Genomic DNA, 7,875 nt, shown 5'->3' on the forward strand with positions numbered 1-7,875 from the left:
GTTTTATCTCCAAGGTAACCAAAATAAAAGCAAGAGGGTCATAAAATACCAGAGGAAAGCACTTAAAAGCATTACCAAAACACCTATTATCAAGTGGTCCTCGATAATTGTTTTATGCATGAGCCTGTCGAGGTGGGATGTCGGGGCTTTGCAGGCCGGTCACTCTGCAGGGTCTTCACAAAGCTGGGGATAGTGGCTGAGAAGAGGGCCATCAAGAATATCAACACTGCCACAGAGAGAGCTACTAGGTGGCTCTGGCTGAGGAGGGAGGCCCCGTGGTCAACTGCTGCTGGGATGCAAGCCAGGGACTGATCACCCCCGGCTGGGTCGCCTGAGTGAGGATGTTTGATGTTTGAAAAGACCTGAAACACCCAGTGACCCCAAGATACATCACTGACAATGCATCCAAGCGCATCCACAGGATGTATTCTATAAGGTATGACCTGTGAACAAGAGGGCACTTTTTTCAGTGAACTTAAGTGAGTGGCGTGCCTGTGGATATTCTCATTCATCCAGGTCATAGTTATCTCCACTCCACTCTAATTGCAGTGTTGCAGCAGGAGTTTCAACGACTGTCGTTGACACACCATTGGAGCACTAATGAACCAGTGACATCATTGGCCTTGTGAAGACCTCCCCAGAGGTTAAATACCTGGGTGCTTCCACACCAGTTTGTCAGACTAGTTCCAGCCTAGTCAGACAAGCATGAACTGATGAAGCCTCTTGGATAAGAGGTGAAACGTCTTCTAAGACAAAACCAAGTCCAGTTGCGTTCGATTCAATTGCCTTGAGTTAAGTGAGTGGCATTCTTTGCTGGCATGTGACTGCTCTGTATGATATTTAGTTATACTTTTGTATCAGTGTAAATTTCATATTTTCTTAAAAAGTACTTTGAACTACTTTCTAGAAGTAGCTTAACCAACGTAGATTTCTCCCTTGGGTGGGTTTGCTGTAGTTAAACTTCTTCCAGTGTTAATTTAGATCGACACTTAATTTGATCAATAACTCATTTTATCCCCTTGTCTTTATTTTTACATTTTATTTATGTTTTCTCTTCTTTGTAACCTCCTCTGTCACTCTGAAAGTGTTATTTGTGTCCATTTGGACATATTGGAAGGTGGGTGGGTTGAATTGTATGTACTGTCTTGTTTGTTTCTGTTTGTTTATGGGTTGAAACATTTCAGAAAACTGTCAGACTTATGCAATATAATCAGTTCTAGTACTGTCTATTACTTCCTCTGAAGTCTGTTAAATAAATATACTTAAAAAAAGACTTATTCCAGTGTGAATTAATTGGTAGTTTGCAAAGCTAGTAGTTTTCCCAACACTGTAAATGCTACACTAGCAGCAGCTGCAGTGACATTAGGTGTTTACAGCCAAATATACAGTAGACTTTGTGAGAGAGTAACGGTCCACAGTAACAGTATAAAACAGATAACAAATAAATGATGAAAACAAAAGAATATACACAAATAACACAATAAAAAAGTTGTGTTTTATGGAACAAAAAGTAGACTGAAAATGTAAAATCTGTACTGACTGATATCATGAGAATAAAGAAACAGACAGAAAGACAGGTCAAAGGTCAAAGTGACTTGATTCCATGTATTGGGATCCTCTTGTATACCATACACACGCTGGTTGTTTCTTCTCATGAAGTTTTCGAGGTTCTCACTTTTCTTCCATCTGACAGTCTATCTGCATTCGATATCAGAGGAGCCGGTCTGCGCGGTCGTCCCTGTCCTCCATCACGCCGACACAGTTCTCTGCCTCTGTCACTCTGTCTACTCTAAAGAGGATATCGAAGCCATCTTAGTGTCGAATTTCTGTCAGAATTACATCTGCAAACTTGACCTAGCCGCACTGTTGGGCAAGAGTTAGCTTGTTCACTAGCTATGCTAATGATGTTAGCCTCCTCATGTGGTGAGGGGCTTCAGCTTGCATTATCCATTTCATCCGACCAAATTTTGCCGCAATTGTTCTTGTCTCTAGACTTGCTGGTCATTCCAACACAACTCTACATGGTTTTACAATTTATGGGGGGTTAAAGCTTAAAGGCAGGAGACAGATTTCTATTAAGAGTGGTCGGAGCAGATCTAGCATGCAGCCACTTGGTCGATGACGTCACCCAACTTGGTTCCGTACATTGAGACAACTTCTTTAGTGCTTCATGAGGCTAAAAAAAAAAAAAAATGCAAATTGTCATTGTTCTGAAAATAAAATTTTCTTATGTCATCCATCCAGCCATTTTCATCCGCCTATCCAGGGCTAGGTCGCAGGGGCATCAGGCCAACAAAGCACCCCAAACGTCGCTCTCCCCAGCGACAATTTCTAGCTCCTCAGCGTTAAGTCTACATCTTCTTATGTCAGAAAAACATAATTATTCAAAGTCAAACTGTATTTGACTCGAATAGTTTTTTCGCTCACTATGCTCTCAATGTACACAGACACACAATATCACTAGTATTTATAGACAACACATGAAGCGAAGTCGTGCCGTGGTGCAGAATGCAAAGGATGCTGGATAAATATAGAATGATTAAGGTAACAAGTTGCTTATATACATGAGTGAGGTGGGTGTGACAGTGCATACATAACATGCTTGGATTATGTAGCACTGCAGCAATAACAGAGAGAAAATAATTTAAGAAATGTCCAAATATTTCACATGAGAAGACTTCCCAGGGTAACCTCAGTGCTGAACGTTAATTATGAAGCAACTGCCACTCTTTCCATATGATATCAATGTGATTTTGGCAAATGGTGACCGGAGCTGCTCTCATCCCTCCGCTCTCCCTTCTCTCAATCCCCCTGCCTTTCTTTTAATTTCTCATTTGAGAGACCACAGGGTTGCGGCTGACATTTGGCTGATAGATAACAGCTCACAGCACAGCCTGGTGCCAAGGTCTCTGGCTGCTCAGAAGAATTCAGCTCTCAGTGATCAGAGGAGTTGCGCTGCTCTGTGAGTCTGCACCACCCATGGATCATCCTACGCTGAGGTGGAGGAGAGAGGAGAGACCTGAAGGAGGGAAGATGGCTCTACCTCCTCAGACACCCTACAGAGAAATTAACTACGAACAGTCTCGCTTGCATTTAAAAACATTGTAGATCTCTGTCTTTCAATCATTTTAGTGTCAAAGTGTTTGGCTTTATTGTGTAACCTACTCTTAAAATCAAAATCGTAGGCCACTCACTCCCAGCCCATTTTTGTCTTATGACTCTAGCTCAACACTTCTGACCATTTGAAAGTGTTCTTAAAAACTTTTTCGCTTCTCATCTGAAAGCTCCTTCACTTCTGACTGCGAGGTGGAGGAGTCCCAGGCACCACCTTTCAAGAGTTACTTAAAGACTGCCTGTGGAGTCTTCTTGTAAACAACTAAAGTTATGCTTACAGCTGCATTGCTATGCTTCTAAGCACATTACTCGCACCAACTGTCAATCACTGGAGTAGCGAGAAACTGGCAGCAGGAACGTGTAGTGCATCATGTGCGATGCAAGCAAGGCAGTGCTCATTAGCAGTAGGAGTTATGAACATGACAGGGTACCTTTAACACCAGGCTGAGAGGTTTTTAACTGCACTGTCTGGCTGATAGTGTCAATTATCAGCTCAGGAGGGACTCAATTGCAGAGCAGCAGGGACGTTTGAGGTTAAACAAAAAGCTAGCTTCAATAGAGCTGATGAAAAACATCCAGAAGAGACAGGGCCAAATGACAGAAGAACCAAAACTAACTGAAAACCAACTGGGATAATATGATGAACTCAGGTGAAAAATCCAAACAGAACACAAGACACCAGGCAGGACACAACGCCAAGAACACAGAGATGAACACAGACAAGGAACAAAAGGAAACACACACAGAAAACTATTCACAAGAACGAGACACAGCTGGAGTAGGAGGACACGGGCAAAAGGAGGGAAATGAGGATTGGCTAACAACAAAGGTGTGGAGGGGAACACTAGGGTGGAGCAAACAAGACTGATACAGAACAGGTGTGAGGGAAGACTCTGGGAACAGGGAAGGACTAACGAAACTGAAGGAAGACAGGTGTGATAGAAACAGACACACAACATACAGTTCCTGAGTTGTAACCCACTCCTCCACAACATCCCATTTTGAGTACGAGTTCATGAGTGAGACAAGGGTAATGATAGGAGAATAGAAGGGGTTAAAAAGTCATGTGCCTAGACTTAGTGTGCCTTTTTTTCTTTTCCCCCCGTTATTTACATTATACATATTTAATGCACCTACATTTTGTCTTGTTTCCATGTTCAACTTCATGTTTTCCTGCATCAGAAAACTCACCATTTCAAAACTCTTCTATGTAAAATGAAATGAGTGCTGCTACTACAATATGACACATGTAATTTCATCTTTGTCTCAATAAAAATACCTGGAATATAGAATACTTTGTTACAGTACTTAAGTATTTTTTGGGAGTATCTGCACTTTACTTGAGTTTTTATATTTCTGTCAACTTTCACTTTTACTCCTCTACCTTTCCCAAACAAAATGTATACTTTTACACCAATAAGTATCCCCTAAGCATCTTAGTTACCTTCTACAAAATAGGGAGGGAAGGAGGAAGGAAGGGATGGACAGATGAATGAAAAAATGGGAGAGAAAATCTAGGCGTTGTCATTTAAATCCTTTAGGTTGTGAAAAAAAGTTTCTTCCAGTGTAATGTAGGCTCTATTTAAAGTGATGTAAATAAACTTCAGAAGAAGAAATAAACTTCATAATTCTCAAAATTTTGACTGCTTGTTTTTTTATTAACATCATTTACTTTTACTTTCAATACTTTTAATGTCATAAAATTACTTTTGATATTTAAGTAGACTAAATATCAGGTACTTTAAGGCCTTTTACTCAAGTAATATTCTAAGAGGCGAATTTAACTTCTACCAAAGTCATTTTCTGGTGAGATATCTAGACTTTTACTTAAGTATGGCTTTCAGATATTCATCCATCACTATTCTAATGGATGTATAAAGAGAACTGGATACAGCGTTGGACACAAGGCCCGGTTCATTCCTATATTCCTGTTTTGGATCTTTAACAATTTTGTACTACTGTAACCGGTCGTGTCTGACTCTGCGTTGTGTGCGTTGTGTTGGAGGAAGACACTCAGACGTGGATATCTTTAGAGGCAGTCTCCATTTAATCTGACGAAGGCAGCATAAATACAAAATCCTCCGGTCAGTAACGCTATCTTCCATAAAGCGTGCCCCTACACAAATTAAGTAACAGAAATAGGTTGTAGTGTATCGAAAGCACTTCAGTAAACTTTTAAATGCAAATAACAGAGGCTAAAACACAGAAATTTCTCCCGACTGCAAGGCCGCTTACCTCTCCCACGGAGATCAACAACAAAAGGGAAGAGGAAAAGCCATTCTCGCTTCTAACCTCTCCTGCACTGTTTTTTAACTTTCAGTTTCTTTTTACTGTATTTTCTATACATGTATGTGCACATAAACTGAACTAAACTAAACTAAACTAAAGTTGCTCAATGTAGCATGAAGCCAAAAAAGTTACATTTCCTGGGTATAAAATTATCTGTATCTTCCGCATCCATTAGCTGATAGAGTAAGCGCACCAGAGACTTCTGCCATCTAGGCAGCTAACTTCAGGTTTAACCCTACTACTGGACTGAATAGATCAAATTCTGATAGTGAAGTCATTTTGTGTGACACTCAAAACGCTGTATTCTCTCATTTACAGAGTCTCTTCCACAGTGTGAGTCTCCAGGAAAAAAATATTCCGGGCCCTATGGCATTATGTGACACAGCCAGAAGTTGTAATTCCAAAGTTTGGCCACAAAGTCAAATTGGCTTCATTGTTCTGTGCAGAAGATCTGCTAATTTACCCATAACGCCATGTTCCCCTCCCAGCCTAAAATCAAACTTTTATTAAAACACATCTTCTACAGGCAGGTTGATATATACATATTGTAGACAATGTGCAACTTGCTAAATTATTCAAGACAACACTCACCAAGTTTGAACAAATTGCAGAGAAAGTGAAGCTATTCATAAGACTTTTTCGACCCAATTTGTTGGCAAAAAGCTGACAGACAGCTGGTGAGTTCAGGGTGAAAATCTCTCTGAATTCCCCCTCGGGCGACAATTAGTTCCCGAAAACATATTCTTCATGTTCTTACGGGAGAGGGAGAAGCAGCCTCGAGCCTCCAGCTAACTCTCAGAGCCAAACCACAGACTACTACAGTACTTCCACGCAGCATCCCTCAAGTCAACAACAGCAACATAAACCTGAGAAACACCCAAATCTAATTATGCACACAAGATTTAAAGAACGTTGGATTATATTTGCAGTCTAAACCATCTGGCTGGAGCAGTAAATCCCACACTTGTAACAGCTAAAAGCTCTAATGGGATCAATGCAGAATGATTCTGTGTGGGTGTGCCGTTCCTCTGCTGGCTGCTTGGCATTCATTTTTATCTAATCAACCAATGTATTGCACTACTTTATGGAATATTCCTAATTGATTGTAATCAAGGCTGCAATCATGGAGTGCATTTACATGTGTCACGAGTATCCTGGTCATGATCAGGTCATTGAATATCTCGGAAAAGGCCTTGACGCAGTTTTGCAGACACCTGAATACGCTATGTGCAGTACTCTGATGGAAGCCAGGATACTGTGGCATGTAAACACTTCATCCAGGTGTATCAACATTTTTTGTGTCCTAGGGTTGGGAGAGAGTTACTGCCTCAAGCGAGGGAGTTCAAGTATCTCGGGGTCTTGTTCACGAGTGAGGGTAGAATGGAGGGTGAGATGGATTGCCGGTTTGGTGCGGCTTCTGCAGTGATGCGGGCGTTGACCCGGACCATTTTGGTAAAGAGGGAGCTGAGCCAGAAGATGAAGCTTTCGATTTACTGGTCCATCTACATCCCAACCCTCACCTATGGTCATGAGCTCTGGGTAGTGACCGAAAGAATGAGATCGCGCATACAAGCAGCTGAAACAAGTTTCCTCAGCCTTAGAGATAGGGTAAGGAGCTCGGACATCCAGAGGGAGCTCGAAGTAGAGCCACTGCTCTTTCAAGTCGAAAGGGGTCAGTTGAGGTGGTTCGGACATCTGATCAGGATGCCTCCTGGGCACTTCCAGTTAGAGGTGTTCCGGGTACATCCCACTGGTAGCAGGCCCCGGGGCAGACCCAGAACATGCTGGAGGGATTACATATCTCATCTGGCCTGAGAACGCCTTGGGGTCCCCCAGGAGGAGCTGGAAAACGTTGCTGGCGCAGGACGTCTGGGGTGCTTTGCTTGGCCTGCTGCCTCTGCGACCTGGCCCCGGATAAGCAGATGAAAATGGATGGATGGATGCCACTAGTAAAAAACATTCGCTGTGCCTTTTTATTGTTGCCATCACCTCCTTACCCTAACCCTTCCTGTGAAATCAATCTACCGTTTATTTTGGCTAGCTAAAGCTACCTACTTATCTTCACAGCAATTAGTATCTAGTTCCTAAAATGTTGAGGCAGAGGGAACTTGCTGTAGCTCTGGTTGAGGGTGAGAGGCTGTCAGCAAATAGTTTGTTGGGCACAGGGAAACGGAGATCTGTGTGGGTACATGAGACCCTAAAAAGAGGGTGGATCACGGGGAGTACCACCAGTTGGTCCAGGAGCTTCGCCTCAATAATGGCTGTTTCCAGGCATATTGTAGGATGACTTGGGGGCAGTCTGACACCCTGCTTTCTATTGTCGAGCCGTATAGCTCTGGGTGTCCAGTAACCGCTACCACCAGTTTCTCCTCCATTGTTTACCAACTGTAAACTTATTGTTGCGACCACGACAGAATGCCGGCTCTCAAATGGACAATGGGGAAAAAAGCAGAAATGACGTGAGGTGCTTTT

This window comes from Epinephelus moara, chromosome 9 (genome assembly GCF_006386435.1).
Source record: "Epinephelus moara isolate mb chromosome 9, YSFRI_EMoa_1.0, whole genome shotgun sequence".
NCBI classification, from domain to species: domain Eukaryota; kingdom Metazoa; phylum Chordata; class Actinopteri; order Perciformes; family Serranidae; genus Epinephelus; species Epinephelus moara.